Here is a 13,656-nt window from a genome sequence, read left to right as displayed (position 1 = left end):
TTTGATTCACGTGAAAAATAAGCTCAGTCATTGTTAGTGTTGATCTCATTTTGAGTTGTGTTAGCAGTTATGTCTTCCTGGCCTCGAATTTCACTTCAGCTCCATTCAGATTCTTGTGTTGTCATGACATCAAATATCCTGGGTTGAGGTTTGAGGCAAGGTATTGCTTTATTCAAGTCTCAATATTGTGAATGGGATGAATCCCATAGGCTTTAATGGGAGATGGATGACTCCCGTAAGCTCTGATTTCTTTATGACAGCACACACCTAATTTCCTGGTTTAAAGACTACTAGTTTTTTCTATAGGTGTTTTAACAGACTTGTAAAAATTTCTAACCTAGCTTGGTTTAATCTCTGTAATCATATCGAAGAGACCATAAAACGATCAGCCTGCCAATGGATTGTGAAGCTTCTTTTTCCAGTTTGTTCTGGCCTTGGATTTCTTAGGCTGTGGATTTCCCATATTTCTGGGCATTTAGATACTGACTTTATATAAGTTACCTGTAAGTAAACACTGCAGGAGTCTGGAGTCCCATGGAAATAGGTCAGTTGGCTTTATCTTTCCCAGTTGGATATGAAGGACAAACTTTGTTCTGCCGAACCCCGTTCATCTCCATTAGTTTCAAAGGGACTCCGCAAGGGTAAGAGTCAGGACAGACTTTGATGCAGCAAGCAATATTTCATGCAGTTGTGGTGCAAACAAGTAGACTAATGAAAGTTAAGTTAAAACACATGGACTGACGTAGTGGTGCTTTTTCCATTATCATTATTGATTTTTTAAAGAACATTACTACATGTAAGGCATAACTTATTAATAAGGCAAATAAACCACATAAGATGCAAAAGTCAGTCAAGAGAAAACAATTAGTGCTTGTGGTTCCTTTTAAATTTTGCTCATTTCAAATAGCAACATTTTTATAGGACTGAAATGGGACTAAAATAATGCATTTTGGGGGTGGAGGTGAGATGGTATGTGTCAGAAGGGGAGCTAGAGCTATTTTTAATGGCACTGCAACATGTCAACCAACTGACCTTTAACTAAGGGATATAAGAATTTACAGATGTGAACTAGGAAAAGATCTTGGTCTTGTTTTCTGAGAGCGTAGTTTGCTGAGGTTTGCCTTCTACAGTGGAGAAGAGTGGGTAAAATGAAGAATATTTAATTGTCTGGACCATTTTTTCAGTAGAGGCTCTAGTGATATGGAGGAAACAAGCATGGAACCATATAATTCGCTTCTGCTTGTATTATTCTTACACCTGGCTGAAGTGGCCTTTTTCACAAAGGCTGTCATGATTAGTTTATATTCAACTTAATCAACCCTTATTCAACTCTAACTTGTTGTTAGGGATTTAAAAAAAAATGTTTCCCTTCACGAGGCTTGATGTTGGTGTAGGTGTCTTCTCTCTAGCAGAGGGAAAGGGACCAGATTGGGGAGAGTTGATAATGGATGCAATTTTTCCTTCTCTTTCCTTATTGATGGGACTAGAACACTGATAATTAAGTTTCTGAGTTGGCTGGAAGAAAATACTAATTCTGGAATGCACTTGGATACCAGAGTGATAGGAGTGGTATAAAAACTAAATAAAATAGAATAGATCATGACAAACTGGATTAACAGTGAATGACTTTCCCAAATAATGACACAGGTTATTCACAAGCAGAAAAAGTAATGAGTCAACAAATATGATATTTGTTATGAATCACTTAACCAGCTCTAGCTTTTAGGATATTCGTATCTATTTTAGCAGCTTCTAGTTAGGGTTCTAATGATACAAGATGAAGCAAGGCAATGCCCAATCCCAGATTTCATGGAGGCACCTGGGTTTATCATCAGAATAGGGGGGGGGGGGGGGGAATCAGGCAAATTCACACAAGACATCAAAACATTGGATATTTTAAAAAATAGTTTCACCATCAGTGCAAACACTTTTCTAGTTACAAAAGGTGCATGTTCCTCTGGTGCTTTGTGTATAATCATATAAGGTGATCAGTTGGAATGACAAATACAAAATTACACAAACTATAATCCAACAGAATCTGTTAGACGTGAAATAAGGCAGTAATGATGGATTTTGCTTATTATCCTTTAATGCACAACATTACTCCCTTTATGTACTTAATAGCCATTGGTATCAATAGTGCAAATTCCCCATGCATCAATGGGAGAATAGTTACGTCTTTTTTACAGTTTTCAATTAATTCAGTGCTCATGAAAGGGCTTAAACAGCCCTGCAGGCTGAAGTCCTCTGTTTATCCACATAGGTACAAAAAAGGAAGAAGCAGTGTTGTGCTAAAACCCTGACCTGAAGAGATGAATGCTTAAGGATAAGAGGATAATTGTAATGATTTTTGTAATGGGCTAATCATTCCATGCAGGACACTCAATAGTCTGCAGATAGTCTCTGTCAACCTGACCTGATCTGATTTAGAGACAGAAATAAAAGACTATTTCTAAGTCCCAGTCCCCAAACCACCCAGGCCTCAGCATTTGGGTAGAGCATTGATTGCATTTTAGCAATATGGAGTTATGGTAGATACAGTAGATAGGTAGAAACTGTGGTCACACACTGCTTTCATTTATACCAGTGTTGATCTAGAGTAACCCCACTTCCTTTGGGTTAAATGAGATGTAAATGAGAGCTGAGTTGGGCTAAAAAATTAGAAAGGATTAGATTTGTTTTTATAAATGAATATACTAGTGAAAAGAAAGAACAAAATCAGTTTAGATGTGTGCCTTTCATTCTTTGTTTTATCATATGCCACCCAAAGTTATGCTGGGCATTTCCCACACATGTAGGATGGGTCCCAAAAAGCTTAAAATTAAAAACAGATTACTTATAGAAAAAGGAATGAGAAACGTGGTACAACACAATCCAAATTCCAGGGCCATAACCAGGGTGGTGCGAGTGGGGCAGCTGCTGAGGGATCAAAGCCGCTGGGGCAGAAAAAATGGGGCAGAAACTGAGGTGACGGGTAAAGCCCCAAGCAAAGGGGCTCAGGGAGGCTCCATCCCCTGACTCACCACAGTGGGCCACCCAGCCTGTCTATAGAACACCAACCTCTTAGCTTTTGTAGGGCAGGAACCACAGGATTCAGGATTATGGGGACCTGGTGGCTCCAACACATTGTTTCGTAGGCTCAGAAGAATGGTAGCCGCTCTTCCTGTCCAGGGGCTGAAACAGCTGTTGCAGACAAGCTGCTCTGCATCATGATGATGGAGCTGCTCTGCACCATTGAAGGAGATTTCCTCATCTTTAGAGAGCCCCCAGAAGTTGGGCTCTCCATGAGTGAAGTGCATTTCACTCACTGCTGACTATGTGATGAGTGAGTTTTTTGGTAGCCACAAGATATTTATATAATATACATTTCAAACTAAAACATATTTAAGTTACAAGAATTTGTTTTTAAACATGGTGCAAAGAGTCGGAAGCAGCAAAACAGCTTGTAAGAGTGCAGAAGAATACAGTAGCCAATATAACTGAGTGCCTAAAATTAGGCACGCCAGTCTGTATTTAGATTCCTAAACAAAAGTGTCCTGATTTTTAGACAGAGGAGTATCTACGTTCTCACTGCATTCACTACAAGTTGCAGGTGCCTCTGAAAGTCAGGATATTTTTGTTTGAGCGTCTAAATAGAGATTTACCATAGGTTCCTAACTTAAGCACTCACATTTGAAAATTCTACCCAGTACACACACATTAATGATACATTTATCTGAATTTTAAAAAGTCAAACACAGAATGTGCTTTTGAAGTTGTTTTACTTGCTTTTGGTCTGTTTGACTAATTATTCTGTCACAGGGATACTGGATCTCTAAGAGACAATGAGCCTGTCCACCTATGACAAACTTCACTTGCCTCCCCAGGTGGGAAAATGACTTGTCACATGACATGAAAGGTATGTTATTGACTAAGGTCAGATACAGGGATATAAGGGAGAGGCCTGAAGGAGAGTGAGGAGTTACTGCAGCTAGGGTGAGCTATGGGACAGGGAGGCCAGGACAATGATATTGAATAAATTAGATCCTGGGAGAAGGTAAAGACCTTGGCTATGACTGAACTACTCTGGGGGAACTCAGAGGGAAATTGAAGCAGGACAGCTCAGAGCCACCCCTGGACACAAAGGGGGCATATGGGAGATGACTGAGCCTGTTATACATTCTTACTTTTTGGTTGATTTTACTGCTTTAGGGTATACTGCCCCAGGCACACAGCATGCTCTGGATAATATATGTACAATATGTTTACAGCTTTGAGAATATGATGGAGGAGTGGAGAAACTGCTCACTAATATTTGTACTTTAATCAAAAGTTTTGCATGTCTAGGTAAAGAGTAAGTATATTTCTATCTGAAATGTATGTACTAAGTTTCAATACTTCTCTAGCAAGATTGATAAATGTTGGAGTATATGCATCCATGTTGTTACTTCATTGACCCGTCAGTGGAATGAATTTGACCCCTTCATATTTTAAATTAATATATTTAAATTCCAAGCACAGCTTTCTGAAAGAAAGACTAAAACTTTGAACAGCAAAATCTTCACTGAAAATTCTTCTAAGCTTAAAAATCCACTACATGTCACAATCTAAGCTTTAAAAAACTCTGGGATTTTCTTTGATTCACTATAAAAGTTTAAGTATAAGCTACTCTTCAAAACTTGTAGTACTTTAGTCTTCTTAAAAAGAAGAGTTCAACTATTTTTCAGCTTAATGACTGAAACATTTTATTTGTTAGTTTCCTGAAAATCCCACCTTATCCAGGGTATAAAAACTAAAGAGTTCATGGGATTTTGAAGATTTCTAACAGAAAAAAATCTTTCATGCTCTTGTGCAATTTATAAGCTCTAGCAAGAAAAATACATCATAAGATTCATTTATAATTCTAACCTTGTTACAAACTGCAGGAAAAATCTTCCTTCAAGGGTTTGATTAGATTCAGCACTCCACATAAGTCTGGCAAAGCTCTTCACTTTCACAGGCTCATCATCTCATTTAGCTAGTAGAAAAAGAAAAGGATCAAATATCCTTTGCTATATGTCTGCTCTTGTTGTTTATCTTATTAATCAGAAGCTTATCATATGGAAATGGTCATTCAGCAATGCAAGGCTTGTTCTTCTATTTTAATTTTTATTATTGTGCAATTTCAGTGTAGTTCTCTTTCTGCATTTCTTTAACCCATCTATCACTAAAAGAAAAAAATCAGTTCTCAGATCCTCAAGGTGGATCTCCATTGTTTTACAGCTCTTCCTATGTGTCATTGTTTTGCACTGAGCCATACTGTCATGCTGTGCTGGGCCACACCGGAGGAGTAATTGTTACCATTCATTTGTAGTATGGTAGAACTGGGAGGCCCTATTGTGCTAGGCACTGTAGAAATACATACTGAGAGACAGTCCCTGCCTTGAAGAGCTTGTATCCTAAAAATACAACACAAAGAGGAAAGGGAAAGGAAGCATTATTATCCCCATTTTACTGATGAAAAAACAAAAGGTTGTTGACTTACATAGGAAGTCGAGGGCAGATCCAGAAATTGAACTGGGTTTTTTTCTTTTTTTTCTTTTTCCTTTTTTTTTTTTGAATCCCAGATCTATGTCTTTAGCCACAAGACCATCTTTCCTGCCTAGAGTATGGAAGCTTACAGTCACATGACCTTGTTCGTACTAATCCTGTGAATGAGCACACAACTTTATTTACTCTCCAGGTTAGCGTGACCAGAGATGAAATGCAATGTAATGCATGTTGGAAGGTTTAGTTTGAACTACTCGTACATATTGATAGATTCTAAATAAATTGTAATTATTAGAGAGAAATATACTGACTGCCATTCAGGTCATTCAGTGAAGACCTCTAGTCAATACAATGTATTAGCCAAGAAAGCAAACAAAATGTTAGACTGGGACAAAAACATTGACATTATTACAATGCTACTGCTTAAATCAGTAGTAAGCACACAGCTGGAATACTGTCTTCAGTTCTGGACATTGTATCTTAGAATATAGAATGGAAAATCAAGGATAGGCAACCAAAATGATTAGAGGCATGGAAAGAATTATGAATGAGGATAGACTGTACAAAGTGGGACTGTTTACAGAAAAGCTGGGTAAATAGGGACATGATGAAAGTGCAAAAGAACTAAGGGTTTAGAGGAGATGAACACCTGTTCCTGTCCATAGCTTGTAATGAACAAAGAGATATTTGATTAAATTGAAAGGCAACACACAGAAAACTGCTGAAAAAGCGAATACTTTTACACAGTGCATATTTTACCTTTGGAGCTCATTACCACAAAACATTAGTGAGGTCAAGAAGTCAGAAACTGTGAAGGGGATGGTCAGGTCGTAGTGGTCGTAGCCAAGGCAGTCATGCCCAGTGGTCTAAGTCAGTGGTCAGAGCCAGAATCAGGAGTCCAGAGCAGGACTAGGAACAAGGCTAAAGCAGTCTAAGGCTTGTGGAGTCTGTTACCACTGTCAGTCATGGGAGAGTTCCAAGCCATGGAGTGACATTGAGCAGACTCAGCTGCTGTTTCTCGTGGGGCATATAATACTGGCCCTGAGAGTCACCAGACTGGCTTATGGAATGGCTGGATTCTACTACAGGAATGACTCATCAACTCATGTGGCTTAATCATGCTCTAGTTCAGGGATGACTCATTACATTACACAAGAGCTTAGCAAAATTTCAATAAAAGGATTAGACACGTAGATAATGAGATCACCCCCAAGTTACATTAGCAAATATAAAATAAATGAACAAATATCATAAAGGATATAAATCTGTATGCTTCAGGGCATAGCCAGCCACTAACTGATAGAGATTTAAGAAGAATGTTGCCCTATGTGGCCATTATTCAATAATTCTACTTTTTTGGGTTTCTTGCAGTTTCCTCTGGGTTGTATTGAATTGGCCAATATTGCAGACAGGAAGCTGAATTAGATGGACCATGGAACCGATCCAGTATAACATATGTTCCTAATAGGACAGTACCTGGTGGGCATTCACATCAAGAATGTTAAAATTAGATAATGAAGGAGGAAAATTACAACATTAAATAGTTTTCCCTAAATATTTTTTAGTCGGATTCTCCACACCATTCACACCTTTCACCCTTTCCTCTCCAGCAAGTGTTCATGCCAAATATTAAATAGTTACTGTCACCTACTGAGTGTATGTCCAGTGCAATCACAATGGAGCCCTGCCATGGGTGGGTTGCTATTGTTTAAATATAATACAAAATAAATGTTAATTTTTCATCAAGTTTTGATGAGAGAGAAGCAGAATCCTGTTAATAAATGCCATTGATCCAAACGTCCTCTGTACCAATTCAAGTGATACAATCTTTTATCAGTCCTAAGAGTTTTATTTGTTTTCCAGGAATTAATAAAATTCTGTCACAGGCTGCTATAATTCCTTTGATCTACAAAATCATCCCGACAGTGGAACAGTAAGATGGAGTGCTGTTCTTACCACTAGCCTATGCCAGCTTTCTGATACAATATATAAAGTAGGAGTCAGCAACCTTTCAGAAGTGGTGTGCCGAGTCTTCATTTATTCACTCTAATTTAAGGTTTCGCGTGCCGGTAATACATTTTAATGTTTTTTAGAAGGTCTCTCTCTATAAGTCTATATATTATATAAATAAACTAGTGTTGTATTGTAAAATAAACAAGGTTTTCAAAATGATTAAGAAGCTTCATTTAAAATTAAATTAAAATGTTGATCTTACACCGCTGGCCTGCTCAGCCTGCTGCTGGTCTGGGGTTCTGTTCACCTAGGCCGGCAGCGGGCTGAGCGGGGCCTGCGGCCGGGACCCCGGCTGGCAAGGGTCCGGCAGCCAGAACCCCAGACCGACAGCAGGCTGTGCGGGGCCGGTGGCCAGGACCCCAGGGGTTCCATCTGCCGGCTCCTGCCAGCCGGGGTGCCGGCTGCCGGATCTGCTCAGCCCGCTGCCAGTCTGGGGTCCCGGCCCTGCCCACATACAGTGGGTACCTACTTTCTCCCTGGTTCTGGCCCATTCTCTTCCTCTCTCTGCACTGAGCTGAGGATGGGAGTGCACTGAGCACAGGGCTGGGGGTGAAGGGTCTGGCCAGGAGCTAGAATGAGGGAGGGGGCTCAGGGTTGGGGCAGGAGGTTTGGGTGTGGGGCACTTACCTGGGCAGCTCCCATTTTATGTGAGGGGTGCAGGTGGGAATGTGTGTGGGGGGGTGCAGGAGCTCCCGTTTTGTGCTCAGGGTCGGGGTGGGGATGTGGGGGGTACATGGAGTGGGGGGGCTGGGGATGTGGGGGTGTGCAAGAGTCAGGGCATAGGGCTGGAGGCATGCGAGGGGGTGCAGGTGTGAGGGGGGGCTGGGTATGTGTGGGGGTGCCAGAGTCAGGGCTGGGGTCATGGGGGGGGTGAAGGAGTCAAGCAGAGGGCTGGGCATGTATGAGGGAGGTACAGGGCTCAGGGCAGGGGCCTGGGGGGGGGTGGGCGGGGCTCAGGGCAGAGGGCTGGGTGACTGCCCCCATCAGAACCTCTGACCCCCCCTGCTCCTTGTCCCCTGACTACCCCTTCCTGGGACCTCTGCCCCTAACTGCCCCCCAGAGCCCCACCCCCTAGCTAAGCCTCCCTGCTCCTTGTCCCCTGACTGCCCCCTTAGGACCCTACCCCCTACCAGTCCCCTGACTGCCCCGACCCTTATCCACACCCCCGCCCCCAGACAGACCCCCGGGACTCCCATGCCTATCCAACTGCTCCCTGCCCACTGACAGGACCCCCAGAACTCCCAAACCATACAACCCGCCCCTCCTTGTCCCCTGACCACCCCCTCCAGAGACGCCCCACCCTAATTGCCCCCCCCAGGACCCTCCTTGCTCCCTGCCCTGGCTGCCCTGCATCCTATCCACCCCCTGCCCCCTGATAGACCCCGGGACTCCCATGCCCTATCCAAACCCCACCCCCGCTCCCTGACTGCCCCCTCCAAAGACCCCCACCCCCACCCCTAGCCACCCCACCCGGGATCCCACCCCTTATCCAACCCCCCCGGCACCCCTTACCATGAGGCTCCAAGCAGAGCCAGATACGCAGCCCTGAGGGAGTGCGCAGCCCCGCTCCTCAGAGCACTGCACATATGGCAGCATGGCTTCGGTTGAGCGGGGAGCGTGTCTGCCTCCCCGCGGAGCCAAACACTGCCCCACGGGAGCGCGCAGCCCCGACCCCCAGAGCGCTGCGCATGCGGCGGCAGGGCTCCAGGGGAGGGAAGAAGGTGGGAGAGGGGTCGGTAGCTTGCTGCGCTCAGCCGGGGGCTCCGGCCCGGAAGTGCGGACCCCGCGGCTTGCAGCACCAGGAGAGTGGAGCTATTTGCTCACCCTGTGCGCACGCCTATGCTTCTGCTCCCTGCCCTGCAGGGGCAGTGGAGGACAGAGGAAAGCGGGCCGGGCTGGGCAGGATTTTTAATGGCACGCTGGAGTCCCGGCAGGCAGCAGCGTGCCATTAAAAATCGGCTAGCATGCTGTCTTTGGCAAGCGTGCCATTGGTTGCCGACTTCTGATATAAAGGATAGGGCAAAAAGAGTGAGAGATGGGCATTTTTAGAATGAAAAGGAATAGGTCTTATACTTTGCTTTATTTTATCACCCTTCTCTGCACTTGTCTTTCAAAATCTACCTCTCCAGTTAGGGCCGGCTCCAGCGTTTTTGCCGCCCCAAGTGGCAAATCTTTTTGTTTATCATAATCAGCACAGATAAAATTAGGCCACATTTTTAATACATGGGTGCCCAAAATTATGCTCTTAAATCTATGTTTAGGCTCCTAATCAAGTGCTGATTTTCAGAAGTGCTTAGCACTCAGTAGCTCGTATTCCATAGCATCAATGGGAGCTGATGAGTACTAAGCACTTCTGAAAATCAGGGAAACTTAAAAGAGCCTAACTTTAACTAATTTTTTAAAAATTTTGGCCCTCGTTAGTTTAGCTCTTTTTTCTGTTCAGGAATCATATTTGAACATCCTTTGCTTATTATGAATATATTTACTGTTTACAATCATTCAATTTGTGACTAAATTTCAGCCTGTGGTTTGTTTGCAAAGTGTTTGCTTCTTGGGTTCTTCACTATTTGTTGCTCATTTTGGTGAGTTATGTCATAGTTATCCCTAGTGTTGTATCTTCATGGCATTGTTGCTTCCTGATCAGATGATTCGGCCACTGATCCAACAAAGTTCTTAAACATGTGCTGAGAAAGCATTTGAGTAGTTCCATTTAAATTTATAGGGCTGCTCCTTAAAGTTTAGCTTTAATTTTTACACACAATTTTGAAAAATAGCAAATGATAGTTACTTATAAACTAAAGTATGAGGAACAACAAATGCATTGGAGATACAGAATCAGGGAGAAAAAATACCATATTCAGTATTATCTGATTAATCAGATAAATCATGACTAATAAATCCTAAGCAAAGTGAACATGTTATGAAGAACCCATAGGCTGAAATAGTTCAAACTGTTGACCAGTTATGAACAGTGAATATAATGACTTAAGCGTAGCTGCACCATTAATACCAGCATAGAATTTGGCCCTGTAAATTACATAAGGCTAGCAATATATTAAAATAATATGAATTTTGAATAAAAAACCACAAATTTTCCAGGGACACACTTTCCTTTGAAATGTGGCCACTAAATATGTGCAAATAAAAATGTTTACATAAATGTTTGCACATGCAGTTTTGGACAAGCTCTTACTTGCTCATACCAGGGTAGGTGAGCTCAAATTTCATTTGCATATGTAAATTAATTACACATTTAACCACCATCTCTGCATTTGCCAATCGGTGTTTTTCTTGACTTCCCCAAAGTTGAACACCGCAAAATTGGTCTGGAAATTCTGAATGGACAAATGTAGGTTGAGGCTACTTTAAACATATGCCCTTAAACTTATTTTGCTCTTTCTTCTGCACTTTTTCTATGTTTAAAAAATAGTTACATTATGATTTAAGCAAATGTCTTCTACTCGCTAAAAGGTTTGAGTTATGATATTTGCAGATATATACCTTGTTTGTTCTTGCTATTTATCAGTAAAATAAGGTATTAACTATTCCAGTTCTCCCTCACTAGAGCATTCCCATATGCAAGGGGAATCCTTATTTGGCCTCTTAAGCTTACTTTACATCTCCATTGCACTACTGGAGTTCTTTTAGAATCACTTACTTTAATATTATTAGTTACGTAAATGGTTCAAATACAGCAGAGAAGCAGACTGGTCAGCACCACATTGCTGTGGCTCAGTTTCCAACTTTCTAAGTAGGTTTTACCTACTCACTTTTGCCCTTCATTCCTGTATCACATGTCTTTCAGCAAAAGCAGCAATCCTAATTAGTGATGGTATCCATAGTTAGACTGGCACGTGTTTGGGCGGAGTGGGGGAGAGGAAGTAGATGGAAAACCGTATGTCTTGAGAAAATTGCAGTACAATGAAAAATTGCCTTTTCTGTATTATCTATGAGCTAGCTTGAGGGTTTGGTATGGCATGAACTGAAATGAAATTGCAAGTCCCAATAAAAATGTTATTTCAGATAAATCTGGATAGGTTAATCTTTAGCTAAATAACTAATTCTACTGCTTTTCATGTAAAGTACCTAATTCAAGTTAGTTCCCATTATTTAATTAAAGTATCATTTGATATCATTTAAGGGCCTACAAATCATGCTCATTTAACAATAGTCAGTGGTAAGATTTTTTTAATCAAGTCTTTATTTAATATGTCCATGTTAACCTAATGTATAAGCCATTTTACTTTAATAAATTTACTTCTATACAAATTTCACCCTTAGGGTGATATTTTACTGCTTCTTGTGGGTTTCCCTTATTCATTTATTGTGTGCTTTTAAAGAAAACAAATCAGGTGATCTGATGTTTCAAATTGGTTGTAGATGTTAAAAAAAAAATGCAGTCTGCACATGGCCACTTGCAGATAGAACTATAAAATCACTAATGGGATTATAATAAATTCTTCCTGCAGTTATATGCAAACATTAACCAAAGGGACAGTATGTTTTCATTAGATTTATACATAGTTATAAGTATAGGGTTATATTTACTACAACTATTAGCACAAGGGACTAATGCTTGTCAACACACTTGTCAAGAACAGACCATATACCGTAATTTTTGCCTGCCAGATCAGATACCATGGCAACACCTGGTTAGGGGAAGTTGAAGACATATTTGTAGTTTTGCGTTTGTTAGAGCCATTGGACTATAACAGATATGTATTAATTGGAAGCATATATGACAGCTCACAGCAGATTTTCTGTAAGGGAGGAAAACATCTGCATGCATCAGGACTAAGGACTGCAGAAAGAGATGAATCAAATGCTATGAAGTGTGACTTCAAACATGGTGTCACTCTTGTGAACCCATCATTTACAAGATGTGTGGGGAAAAAATTGAGATTTTGTTACTATATAAATATTGTCAATAAGTACTTTGAAGAAATGGGGGGGGGGATTGCCTATCAAGTTAAAAGGGAGGGGGAATTATAAATTCTAAAGTGCCTGTAAAACGTTGACAGTGCTAATCAAGAGCAATCATCTTGATTTTTCTGTTGCAAGATTCATAACATCATGAAAGGTTCCTTGGATACAGATGGCAAATCAGTTTCCTGAAAGAGGAAGTACACAAAACTAGGAGGTATTTTAGCTAAGCTAATATAGGAGTATGTTTGTCAAGTCTACACACACACACACACACACACACACACACACACACACACACACACACACACACACACACTGACTTTGTAACAAGTATTTACATTTTTATAATACACTGCTTTGTTTGTATACAGAAAGCAAAGTATAATTTACTGGAAAAATGTAAGGATGCTTACAACAGGCTTTATTTCAGTAAATATGTAAAGTATCAGTGTTTTATTGCATTTTATTGCATATTGAAGTGCATTTTATTGCATTATTGAAATGGCAGTATTCAGGACTTGGATATCATTTACAACAGGCTGACATTTTCAAGTCCAAAAAATATTTATATTTACCTGGTTGCTTTCAGATTTTGTTGCAAACTGTTTAAGCTATCCCTTCTTATGTGATGGATGGCAAGTCACTTAAAAGTTAGGTAGACATAATACAGCATTTGGGTGTCAGTGCCATAGCTACACTGCCGAAACTGAGGGTAACCACACAGCAAGTGTGAAAAATCGGGACGAGGGTGGGGGGTAAAGGAGCCTATATAAGAAAAAGACCCCAAAATTGGGACTGTCCCTATAAAATCGGGACATCTGGTCACCCTACCCAAACTCCTTGTGTAGATGCAGCTTGGTTGATTAAAGAATGCTTCTATCAGCCTAGCTACTGCCCTAGAGGAAGTGGATTACTTACAATAATGGAAAAACCCCTTCTGTTGCAGTAGGAAGTGTTTATACTACAGGCGCTAGAGTGGCATAGCTATGAACTGTAGCTGTGCTACTGTAGTGCCTGTAGTGTAGATGTGGCTTTATTAACTCTGTGCCTCAGTTTCCCATATGTAAAATGAGGATAATGCTTCCCTAGCTCACAGGGGTCATCGGCTATCCCTCAATACAAGGATGATGTCTGTCGGAGGGAAAAGTCATTGATGAGACTTAAGATGGCTGAGGATTCCAATTAGTGCTTTACAGGTTACATACATGC

This window comes from Emys orbicularis, chromosome 3, assembly GCF_028017835.1.
Source record: "Emys orbicularis isolate rEmyOrb1 chromosome 3, rEmyOrb1.hap1, whole genome shotgun sequence".
Classification (NCBI taxonomy): Eukaryota; Metazoa; Chordata; order Testudines; family Emydidae; genus Emys; species Emys orbicularis.
This window is presented reverse-complemented; position numbering follows the sequence as displayed.